Source organism: Nesoenas mayeri (genome assembly GCF_963082525.1).
Source record: "Nesoenas mayeri genome assembly, chromosome: 2".
In the NCBI taxonomy this organism is placed as follows: domain Eukaryota; kingdom Metazoa; phylum Chordata; class Aves; order Columbiformes; family Columbidae; genus Nesoenas; species Nesoenas mayeri.
In genome coordinates, this window is record NC_137543.1 from 43668406 (window position 1) to 43681726 (window position 13321).

Below are 13321 nucleotides of genomic sequence, written 5' to 3' on the forward strand. Positions count from 1 at the left end.
TTCTGAAGATTCATGCAGTCTCACTTGTACAGAGAGGTATCATGCTTGGAATCAGCAGCAGAAATCATCTTGGGATGACTGGTTGTATCTGAAGAGTTTTCTAAAGCCTTTTCTATTTGTTTTTTATTTGTTAAAGTGTTAGATGTATGCTTCTTCTACCAGAGACAAAATTTCTTGGCTTAATTTTATCCTATGGTATATGCTCTGAGGTTGTAGAGGTATGTATCTGTTTGAAAGCTAATACCTTTTTCAACGTAATTCTATCAAACTTTCTGAGGCAGGAAATTGTTTTTGGTTTTTTTTTTTTTCTTTTATTTATTTCTTCACATCTGAAAGGCAGAAATTTATTAAAAATTAGAAAAGATAATCCACTACTGTCCTTCTTTCTGAGTCTTTTAGTGTAAACCTTATTTGTTTGTTGGTATTTAAACCCTGTTGCTGAAATTGTATGTATATTTGTATCATCTTAAATAAGATCATCAGATAATTCAGGTTGGAAGGGACCTAATCCCCTTACTATCTTCACAAGTAAATTTTTTGTAGCAGAATTAAGACCATGGGGGTTGAAGGTCTTAGACTGCTTATTTTGTGTAGTGTCGATGTGTAATGCCTGAAGTGGTAAATATATCCTTCTGTAACAACTGTATTTGAGATCTCAGAGAAATTGGGTCTCTTTACCTTTTTTTTTTTTTTTTCCCCTCACGATAGGCAAATATTTAGAACTATATATTTTTCATTTTCTTCATCAATTAAAATACAAAACCCCAAAGAGAAATTCTGAAGTTGCATTAGTTCCTAATTATTATGCTCAATATCTTATTTTTTAATTGAGTTTCATTAATTAGGAAGTTTCATGCCTATGTAATGACAGCTTAAAACATGGGCCATTAACAAATGTAAGAGCACATTAAATTTTGCTTATGCAAACGACTTCAGAGGTCAGACTTTGTTATCTATGTCACAAAGTACATAGGAAACATGCTGTTCAACTGTGGACAAAATTGAAAGGTTAGATAACAATTCTGAATCTCAGTTTTTAATAATTCACTCCACTTGTCTAGGGAAACAGTAAACACAGAAGAACTGATTCAGTATTTGCCAGTATGGTGACCATTCAAAAGACTCTGCTAACTTAAAATCGGTAACCATATTTGTGCTTCTTAACTGATGAAAATGATGTCTCTTTGCACAGGATGGCTCTTCGCTCTTTCTCTGTGATAACAGATAGTGTCTCTGACTGGGTCTTTCTCTGCTCATTAGTTGATGATAAAGGTAATATTAAGAACTAGTTGTCTGTAGCTCTGTGCATGTAATTGCCCATCTGTTTAGTGAAAGTAGTGACGTCATTTGAAATCAGATTCTCGACAGGAACAAGGAAGATACATCATGTTTGTTAATAATACAGGGTATTTTTTGCTAGAATTATTATTGCATTTAAAAATTTAGTTTAGTGTAATGATTTGAGATCTTAACTTTCTTTTAGGAGATATATAGCCTTGATCATTCTACAGTTCTTTGCTCCATAATCTAGGAAACCATGAAGCCACTGAGTTTAGACAAAAAGGGTAGCAAGTAATTAAGCTAATGACCTGAATACTTTTGTCATAAGAATTCCTACTGGCATCATCAGGATACTTCTCTTATGTAGTCCTACGTACATGATTATATCTTCAAAACTGAATCTAAAGATGGTATTTTGTCTGAGTCCTTATAAATCATAACAAATCTCACAAGCTGCTAGCACTTAAGGAAAAAACAAACAAACAACAACAACAAAAAATAAACCAAACCAGAAACAAAAACACAAATCCAAAAAGGCCTTGAGTCTCCAGCTGTCTAGAAAATAAGAGTTTTAATCTCTTTCAGTAGTCTTTTTAGCTAGAGAAATCTCATTTGTGTTGTGTAGCACCAAACTGAAGGGAAGGTATATGAAAACAGTCCTGCCAGCTTGATGTTGAATCCTGTACCCCAGGTCTCCCATTCTTGCCCTCCAGCTTCCATGGCTTTCGGGTTTTGGGAAAATGTACAGTTTCGCTTAGCTCCTCAGAAAAATTTCTCTCTTTCTGTTATCTCAGATGCTTGACTGAAAACTCAGAACTCCACCAGCCTCATTTCTGCTTCTATCTCCCTGCTTGATAGAGCTCTCCAAACCTGCTCTCTGCAGTGCTCCAGAGCTTCTCTGATCAGAGGAGCTTTGCTCCAAAAGTCGTGGGAAGGCACACGTAACTTTCCTCCTTCTGGAGGACTCCAGCTGACATGGGACACCACAGCCAGGACAAGGCAATGCAACAGCTTTTCTTTTGCTTAGTCACACTCCTTTAGTGGACTAGTGCAGATGGCAAAGAACAAACTGCAGGGCATGCCCCGGGCCAGTTCTGAGAGAAACATCATTCTACTTTTATTTAGTTAAAGAATTGCAAATTAGATTAAAAAGATTAGACGTCTATAAAATCTAGAGTTCTAAGGCAATGTCAACCCTTTTTGTTCCCAAAGAATTACAAGAAACTTTTTCCAACTCGTCCAAACATCTCTTTGGATAAGGTGGAGATACAGTGTGAAAGTCCCCATGATCATCTTGCAGTGTATTCTTACACTTGTACAATACTACACGGAGGAGGTACTTTCACTGAATGAGGACAGAGATGTGGGAAAATATCCTATGAAAGTTAACCAATTCTGGATATCAGGGACTACAGTTTTCTGATAAACATGTTCTAAGGAAAATGAATTGGGTAGCACAAGTTTTGTTTCATTTTTGTTGTTTCTTACCAGGTTATATTCCTCTGAATCTGGGAAATAGAAAGTTAAATTCACCCATTCTCTTCCACCTCACTGCTTGAAACCTTGGAACAAGGAGAAAATTAAGTCTAGTCTGGGAGCAACTAACTATGACTGAGGAGTAAAAGTTTCTTGACCAGGTCAGTCAGAGGTTGAGACTCAGGCACAGGGCGAAGACTGGTGCCTTGCAATGAAAGGCAGAGAACCAGGAAATAAACAAACAAACAAACCCTCTACTCTGCCCTGGTGAGACCACATCTGGAATATTGTGTCCAGTTCTGGGCCCCTCAGTTCAAGAAGGACAGGGAACTGCTGGAGAGGGTCCAGCATAGGGCAACCAAGATGATTAAGGGAGTGGAGCACTTCCCTTATGAGGAAAGGCTGAGGGAGCTGGGTCTCTTTAGTTTGGAGAAGAGGAGACTGAGGGGTGACCTTATTAATGTTATAAATATATAAAGGGTGAGTGCCATGAGGATGGAGCCAGGCTCTTCTCGGTGGCAAACAATGATAGGACAAGGTGTAATGGGATCAAGCTGGAACACAAGAGGTTCCACTTAAATTTGAGAAAAAACTTCTTCTCAGTAAGGGTGACAGAACACTGGAATAGGCTGCCCAGAGGGGTTGTGGAGTCTCCTTCTCTGGAGACATTCAAGACCCACCTGGACATATTCTTGTGCGACCTCACCTAGGCGTTCCTGCTCCAGCAGGGGGATTGGACTAGATGATCTTTTGAGGTCCCTTCCAATCCCAAACATACTGTGATACTGTGAACAAATAAATATATATATATATACACACACATATGTATGTATGTATGTATGTGTATATATATATACACATACATACAGGTTGAGGGGACTGATCCAAGTTGCCTAAATACCTGCATAAATGTTCTTAGACTAAAATCAAGACTGGAGGAAAAGCAAGACTGTCTTTTCAGAGATGCAGTTGTCTAGAGGTAGGAATCCCCTAGTAATTTAATACTGCTCAGAATTCTAAATTGCTAAGTATTTAAAAATTCATTATATGCTATAAAGTATGTTATATTTTAAGAAATAAAAATAAATGTAGCATCTGTGTCTGTTTTTTAAGCAAGTCTATTTGGCATTGTTTTGGGAAAATATATTTTAATCCTGCAGAAAAGCTAGTTCCCTAATGATTGTACTTGTCCCTCCAGTCCCTGACCATCCTGTTCATTTTCTGCTTCAAGTGAAACAGACGTTACATTTAGAAGTTTGTTTTTCTGGAGGGATGAGATATTTTGTATCACTGTCTGTTCTAATTCAGGACAGACTCGTTCTTCAGAGGTATTAAGAACAGATATTAGAATATTAGATACTGATATATAGTCAGATACCCATAAATAGGAACAGACAGCTATATACTCAGTGAGTTCCCCTACTTCCTTGAGTACCCTACTAAAAGGATTTTTTTCTCTGGTCTATAATTTTATTACTTTTGTAAAGATAGCAGGAATTCTACAGAACTTTTTTTTTATCTCATGATGATATGCTAGTGTTACCATGGGTCTACTTGTCAACATTAGCATATCTGCTCATTTCTTTGTACACATTTATAGTTCAACATTTTATAAATATATAATCAGTCAGACTTATATAATAATCAGCATCATAACATCTTACTTCTTAGGAAATTCAGAATTAAGTTTTCTGCAATATTTTGTTTTCATGGTAGATACAATGATATCTTATAGACAAAGAGATGCTAGAAAACTTCTGGAAAAAATGTCGTAGTGAATGGAAACCTAAAGATTAATTTCTCTCTGCAGGGAGCACATGAGGTGATCTATTCAAACTTTACGTCTTGCATATCCACTGCAGATATGATACACCCTCTTTTACCATGTAATGACATTCTCAGGTGCTCATTTTTAATCTTGTGCGTATTATGGAATTATGCCATAATGTGTGTTTCCCTATGGTAAGCTTTTTAATATTTGAATGTTGTGAAATATCATCTCATTACATGGCTGTCCAACACATGGTAACTGCAGTCAGCTCTGCATATAATGCCCTCATTTCTAGGGAGCTAATAAACTTAATTATTCAAAATCACCAACATACCGTTAGCATAGTAGATTGCCTTCTGAATTTTTCAATCATTTATTTCACCCAGCATCCTGCATATAACCTTTTAAGACTTCTGTTTTATAGTGTTATACTTCTGCTCCTTATTTTGCTCTAAAGAAAATCTTTATATATACAGTATATGCTAAAGCACTCTTTAAACAATTCAAACATATATTTAATAGGAGGAAATACATCCTTTATTGTAAAGCAACATAATAATCACTTTCAAGCTTTCCACACACACATTTATGCAAAACATATGCTTTTGAATTTAATTTTGTGGATTTTGTTCTTTAGGTCCTCTCCCCTTCTCCTCCTGACTGTCACTTTCCATTTAAAATGAAGTGTTTATATGATATCTAAATCACAGTATCACAGTATCACAGTATGTTCTGGATTGGAAGGGACCTCAAAAGATCATCTAGTCCAATCCCCCTGCTGGAGCAGGAACGCCTAAGTGAGGTTGCACAGGAACATGTCCAGGTGGGTCTTGAATGTCTCCAGAGAAGGAGACTCCACAACTCCCCTGGGAAGCCTGTTCCAGTGCTCTGTCACCCTTACTGAGAAGAAGTTTTTTCTCAAATTTAAGTGGAACCTCTTGTGTTCCAGCTTGATCCCATTGCCCCTTGTCCTATCATTGTTTGCCACCGAGAAGAGCCTGGCTCCATCCTCATGGCACTCACCCTTTATATATTTATAAACATTAATAAGGTCACCCCTCAGTCTCCTCTTCTCCAAACTAAAGAGACCCAGCTCCCTCAACCTTTCCTCATAAGGGAGGTGCTCCACTCCCTTAATCATCTTGGTTGCCCTACGCTGGACCCTCTCCAGCAGTTCCTTGTCCTTCTTGAACTGAGGGGCCCAGAACTGGACACAATATTCCAGATGGGGTCTCACCAGGGCAGAGTAGAGGGGAAGGAGGACCTCTCTTGATCTACTAACCACCCCGCTTCTAATACATCCCAGGATGCCATTGGCCTTCCTGGCCACAAGGGCACAGTGCTGGCTCATGGTCATCCTGTTGTCCACCAGGATCCCCAGGTCCCTTTCCCCTACACTGCTCTCTAATATGTAATTTCCCAACCGATACTGGAACCTGGGGTTGTTCCTGCCCAGATGCAGGACTCTACACTTTTCCTTGTTAAATTTCATTAGGTTATTCCCTGCCCAACTCTCCAGCCTGTCCAGGTCTCGCTGGATGGCAGCACAGCCTTCTGGCGTGTCAGCCACTCCTCCCAGCTTAGTGTCATCAGCAAACTTGCTGATAGTACACTCTATTCCCTCGTCTAAGTCGTTAATGAATATATTGAATAATACTGGCCCCAGTACTGACCCCTGAGGTACTCCACTAGATACTGGTCTCTAACGAGACTCTGCACCATTGACTACCACTCTCTGGCTTCTCTCCTTAAGCCAGTTTGTAACCCACCTCACTATTCTATTGTCTAGACCACACCTCTGCAACTTAGCAACTAGGATGCTGTGGGAGACTGTGTCAAAGGCTTTACTGAAGTCAAGGTAGACCACATCCACGGCTCTGCCATCATCCATCCACCTTGTAACATTCTCATAAAAGGCTATGAGGTTGGTCAAGCATGACTTACCCTTGGTAAAGCCATGCTGACTGCCCCTAATAACCTTCTCATCCTTGATATGCCTTGAGATAGCACCAAGGATAAGTTGTTCCATTACTTTCCCAGGGACAAAGGTGAGGCTGACCAGTCTATAGTTACTCGGGTCCTCCTTCTTGCCCTTTTTGAAGATTGGAGTGACATTTGCTTTCCTCCAATCCTCGGGCACCTCTCCCGTTTCCCAAGACTTGGCAAAGATGATGGAGAGCGGTCCAGCAATGACCTCAGCCAGCTCCCTCAGCACCCGCGGATGCATCCCATCTGGACCCATGGATTTATGGATGTCCAGTCTATTTAATTGCTCCTTAACCCAGTCCTCATCAACTAAAGCAAGCTCCTCCATTGACCTGGCTTCATCTGGGGTCTCAGGGGTACAGGGCTCCCCAGGACAGCCTCCGGCAGAGTAGACAGAGACAAAGAAGGCATTCAGTAATTCTGCCTTCTCTGTATCTTCCGCCACCAGGGCACCCACCCCATTCCTCAGTGGGCCTACATTGCCTCTGGTATTAGTTTTATCCGCTATGTATTTGAAAAAGATCTTTTTGCTGTCCTTGACCCCTCTCGCCAGCTGTAATTCTAAGGAGGCCTTGGCTATCCTAGCTGCCTTCCTACATCCTCTAACAGCAGCCTTATATTCTTCCCAAGTGGCCAGCCCCTGCTTCCATGACCTGTAAACTCTCCTCTTCTGCTTGAGCATACCCAATAGATTCCTATTCAACCACGCAGGCCTCCTGGCTCCCTTCCTTGACTTCCTACGTGTGGGGATGCTCTGATCCTGAGCGCGGAAGAAGCAATCTCTGAATGCAATCCAGCTCTCTTGGGCCCCTTTTCCTTCAAGCAGTCTTGCCCATGGGATTTCCCCCAGCAATTGCTTGAAAAGGCCAAAGTTAGCCCTGCTAAAGTCCAGGGTTGCAATTCTACTTGCTATTCTGTTCCTGCCAAAACATTGGAGAATGCGGGCATCGATCCCGCTACCTCTCGCATGCTAAGCGAGCGCTCTACCATTTGAGCTAATTCCCCATTGGTAATCAAGTACGGTTGCCCAAATCTTAGAAAGTATTTAAAAAAAAAAAAAAAAAAAAAAAAAAGAAGGATGAATGTTTATATTCCAGTGCATTGTTGGTCATGATAATAAAATTCATAGATAAAAAAGATAAAAAGTAGGTAAATCTTTAATGCTATGCTAGCTTTTTGTGACAGAGAGCATCTCCTTGATTGCACATGTCTGTACGTAAGACAGGTGCAGACCCTTTGTCTGCACACTTTGCTTCAGGAGATGGCAAACAGGAGAGACAAGGACAAAGCAGAGTTCTTTGTTCTACTAAACCCCAACATGTGCCAAGTTTGCTGCCCTCAATGTCCAAGTGTTAAAAGAGTTAACCCAACAATCAAACCACTTTGCTGTATTGTGCCTTTGTGGGCATTCTATAGCCCAAGGAGATTTGCATCAAGGAGACTGGATATGTACTATGTGTGTCTTCTTACAGTGTTTGTGTTTCCAAAATTTAAGGGTTCTTGAGTTATCTTCTAGTTGTGCTAGAGTATAGGGAAGAATCCAGAAAGTGGAAGCTTTGTTCTTGTTCCAGGTTTTGACTGACCCAAGCATTTGAATTTGATCTTTTTTTGATCCTTTTTAGACAACATAAAAGCTGTTCTAGCTTGTCCTAGGAATTAGTTTTGTCTTTTCAGTTCCTTCAGTAAGTAAAAAAAATATATAGTTGCCAGCATGCTTTTTCTCAGAAGGGAACATTTTGCTGTAACATCTTACAGAACATTGCCTTGTAGCTCTCTTCCTTGTCTTCATGTCTGATACTTCCAGTATGTTGTCTTAAAGGTCTCTGGAATTAAACGGGACAATTCTCTGCTACTTGCTTAAATAATTTCTGTGTTGCTTATTCAGCAGTCATGTATTATCCTTAAGAAATTATGAGCTTGAAATTTGGTGACTTGTGATCTCCAAGCAATGCCTTAGTATGTCAGGAGCTTTTATCTGGTGTGAGAAATGGCTTTTCTGATTTTCCATTTTTTATAACAAAAGGAAAATATGTAAGTAAAAATATTTGGAAATGAGCTTTCAGCTCCTTTATGGCTCTCATAAATTCAGTGAGATTCAATGAATGTTGCTGCATCAGGTGAATGTTCTGCTTATATTTTTAAGACTACGTGATTTGCTAGTGTAGAACTGTATATTATTATCCAGTGGATTTAATGCAATGTACTACAGTAAATGTAGTGACCTACAGGTTAGGAAACATATAATAACGAATTCTTTATGTCTTCTCAGCTATGAGAGCTTTCAGAAAAGGATTTTATTTGTAATCCTTGTAACAGAAACACACATAGCTGTAATTGCTTCTTCCCCTAATTAACATTGTGAGAAAAGCTTCATTCTGGAGGTACAACCTTTAGTCACTCTCTGTTCTAGCTGTTGTACTTTTCTGAAATGAGTATAATTATTCTGCAACTAATTACCATAGTCACCACAAAGTGAAGTACATAGAAATAAATAGCAGAGTACAGCATAGCAGAAAGTATTCTATGCTTAACATATAATCTCTTTTTCAAATATCACAGCTGTCAAATATTTATTAAGTTTTATTTGCAAATTTATATGAAAAAAAAGTTTTGAAAATCCTACCTCACATCCTCAGCTTCAGAAGTAAATATCTACAAAACACAAGTGAAAGAGAAACCAGTCTAAGTCAGAAAATGGATGATACAGTTCAAGGAAATTCACATCCCTTCTAGTGCGAGTAGTATGGATTATGGCTGGAAGAAAAAGTTTCATAAACAAAGCAGTTTAGGCTTTTCATATAAACAGTTTATCTATCTTCTATGCTGTAAGTAAGAAAGAGAAATATAAAACATTTTGAGATGGACCCAATTTAAAAAATATGGATTTAAATTGTGATCCCAACCCATGCTGAAAACATACTATTACAAGGTCTAAGGTTCTTGACCTTGATTTGACTTTGTTTTCGTGTCAAAGCTATTTAGAATTCAATATTATTTTTCAAGTCAAAACCCTATGATAGATGATTGGGCTTTTGGATTGTACTTGAATTTGATACCAACTGCACTCAGTTAACGTGAATTGCTTTCCATTATTTTGTGATTATGTGGTGGTTCACATAAGTATATTCCCCATTCTGATACACACAACATGAGAACACTTGATTACTTTGTGGAACTATGTGACAATCAGGACCAGGAATTGCTGTGTCATCTCTCTTCTTGGGTGTCCTTAGGTTTTGAACTTAGTTTTTAAGTTTCTGAATTTCTGTGTGACATTCCTTTTTTTAAACAAGAATTTCTAGCCATCTTTGTTGACTGTTTTCTGAGTTAAGAAGACTCCAATCCTGCTTTGTACTTCAGAATTTAGCTTCTTGCCTGCTAGAAGGAGTTAGTCCTGTTCCTGCTCTACTGCAGGTCAGAGTCTTAGTGACTGTCTCTTTCTGTTTGCATGCTCTCCTCAGGGTGCAGCTAGGCAATCAGTTGTCTGTAGAAAACCTTTGTAAATCTGTTATATACTGGGAAAACAAACAAACAAACAAACAAAACAAAACAAACAAACAAAAAACCACAAACCAAGAAAAAAACTTGGAAAATAATCCTTAAAATGGAATCAACATGTGAGAACATCTCTGCAAGAAGTGCTTAAAATATACACAAGAATATATGTTGTCTTCCTGTCTTGTATTCACATTTGCTTCTGGATTTGTAGCTTAGTACTTAGTTGAGAAAGCTTCCTTTCAATATGCTTCATCGAGTAGGACTGGAAAAATTGTTTGTTCCTGTCTTCAGCGGCATTCTAAATGGTTTTTCATTTAGCAGAGAAATGCTAGGAAGACCTTTAATGAATGCTGGGCCTTGACTAAGTTTTTGTCTGCAATGGGTTGATCCTGGTCAACATCCAAACACCCACACAACTGCTCATGGGCTCCCCTCTCCTGTGGGACAAGGAGAATATAGAAGGAAGGCAAGAACACTTGTGGGTCAAGATAATGGTGGTTTAGTAGTGAAAGCAGGAGCTGTGCCCACAAGCAGCGCGACAAGAAACATTCATTCACTACTCAGCAGGCCCATATTTCACTGCTTCCTGGAAAGCAGGGCCCCATCACATATAACGGTTACTTGGGAAGACAAACACTGTAACTATGAACATCCTCACTTCCTTGTCCATTCTCCCTGTGTACACATGCACAGGCACATTGCAAGAAGAGCCAGAGGCCATGAATGCATTGCAAAGAGCAAGTTTTATTTTAGTTACCTCTCTACTGGGGGATCTCCAAAGTCACACCTGAGCTCCCAGGCAGAGGTGACACAAGCAGGATGCAGGTGCTGGTAAGTTCAGCCCTGCTGGAAGATCACTGGGCCTGCTGAGCTCACCTGTATTTCAAGGCTTCAGGCAGGCACAGCCTCCCACTCTTTCTTACAACAAAGCAGGAATCTTAGACATAGTGATAAGGTGCCTAGAATTTCTTACAGGTCTGTGTTATCTAACACAGAGGTTCTACTCATCAAGCACATAAGGTCAGGAAAACAATGTGTGATGTATGTGCTTTTTCTACAGACAGATGCAAGTCACTTGAGCGTATTTACATCTACATTTAATCTCCTTACCAATCTTGTGCTACATTCCCATACACCCCCAGATTTTCCCACTAAACACAACATCATATAGTATAGAATACCCTTTTGGCCAGTTCACATCAGCTCTCTCAGCTGTGTCCCATCCCAATTTCCTGTTCAACATTAGCCTACTTGCTGGTGGAGGATGGGGGAAGACTGAGAAAAAGAGGTAGCCATCATACTGTGCAAAAAATGTTCAGCATAGAGCCCAAATGTTGCTGTGTTATCAACACCATTCAGTGACAGCCAGGGTCCACAGAGGCTGTGTTGTGCACCCCTGTGTGTGCTGGTGTTTTGCTTCCTTCACCCCAAAGGTCCAAAGGTATTATAAAATTTATAATACAGAATTACTTCATCCCTGTAAGATTTTAAGTTTTATGTTAGGAGTTTCATATATGTACTCAGCCACAAATCCCCAGAGATGACAAAATTAAATGGCAGTTACGATGACCACTGGCCCTCCAAAAATGGGAATATCTTCAGTTGCAGAAACTGACAGTTCACAAAAATGCTTTTCTCTTAGATCTTTCTGACTGAGACATGGGTTCAAGCAGAAAAGCACTGCCAGACTGGTTGGTCTTATCAGCCCCAGCTTTAAGCAAGCATTAGAGCCACAGACGTTGTAGACACCTCTGTGAAACAACAGAAAACAGACAACAGTCTTGCTTGAAGGTTATGCATGGAATTCATGAGCCTTCAGGCTGATGCATCTGTGCACATTACACAAAGCAAAAAATGTAAAATGCATGTGTCCATTTTAAACTATTTGCTTCCCTGAATATAGCTTCCATTTCAGTGCTGTGAACAAATATGACCAGTCCTTATTCTGTCATGTCTTCGATCCCTTTAGTATCTTAGTATATAGTATCCTCTGTATCTTTTCAGCTTTTCTATGAAATATAATATGTATTTTCCAATAACTAAAAGTGAAATCAAGCCATTATAAATAGAAGGAAATAACACAAACCAGGGAGAGGTGAAGGCGTTAGGCCTAACTCTGGAGCAGAGCTGATAGAATATTACATTTTGACATGGATTACCAAGCCCAAAAAAGCTTTTGACTTTTTATTCCTATTTTTATATTAATTGTGACAACTAATAAAGAATGTGTGTAATTTACACGGACATTTATCTGATTTCAGAGCTGAATTGCTAGTTAAAAAATTAGTGGCTCAAATGCATCATTAGATAAAAGAACATCTACCTTATGTCTTATGTTTTAAGTAAAAGAGGGAAATACCCACCCCAGAATTATTGCTAATGTTTCACATCACACAAAATAGCAACAATTATGAGAGTATACAATATTTTTTTTTTCTTTGTCATGGTCATAGGATCCAAATAAGAAAAGAGAGACTTAAGCACTTTTTTAGACAGGCAAAGTATTGCAACAGGTTAAAACATTGGTAAGATGATGAGGGAGAATTTTTAATTCCATTCTTGTGTAGCTGGAACTTTCCCAGAATATTTAAAACTCAATGTGATGAGCATGGTATGGATGCCAAAATTTCCATTTACTTTTACGTTTTGTGACCAAGGTTGGATGTCATATAATTGCAAATCATCTAGAGTGTGTCTTTCTCTGGGCCAGAATTAAAATTGCACTATGATTTTTAGTGAAATGTACTCATATTTTGGTCCCAAATTCAAAGCTATTCAGCTTGTGTTTCTTAACAGAAAAGTAATCACTTTGTTATCATCTCACCACAAAATAAATATCTTTGTGAAGATCCTTATCTCACTGTTCTTGATATCAGCCAGATTAAAAATATTAGAAGAGTACACACATTTCAGAGGAAAGGCATGTCTATTTTTATATTAAAGCCAGCAAAGTAAAACTTCCCTGACAGTTTTAACAATGAATGATGAAAGATTTTATGAATGTCTTTGAGTAATATGAAGACAACTTATGACTTTATTTCAAAGTCAGAGAAGGTTGTTAAGTAACTACAACCTTTGTTAAGGCTTAACTTGTATTTAAATTGTAAATTAAGTTAAAATCCGGAAATGCAAATAACTGTTCTTCCTTTGGGAAACTTTGCTGAAGTCAATGGTAGTGTTTGTTCACCATATTTGTCAGACGTTCTGTCTCTAATTGACTTAGGAACAAAGGCTTGTCTAATTCAATTTTGCTATATGATTTAGGACTGCAGACATTTATTTGTGAATATCTCCATAATTTCATTTAGC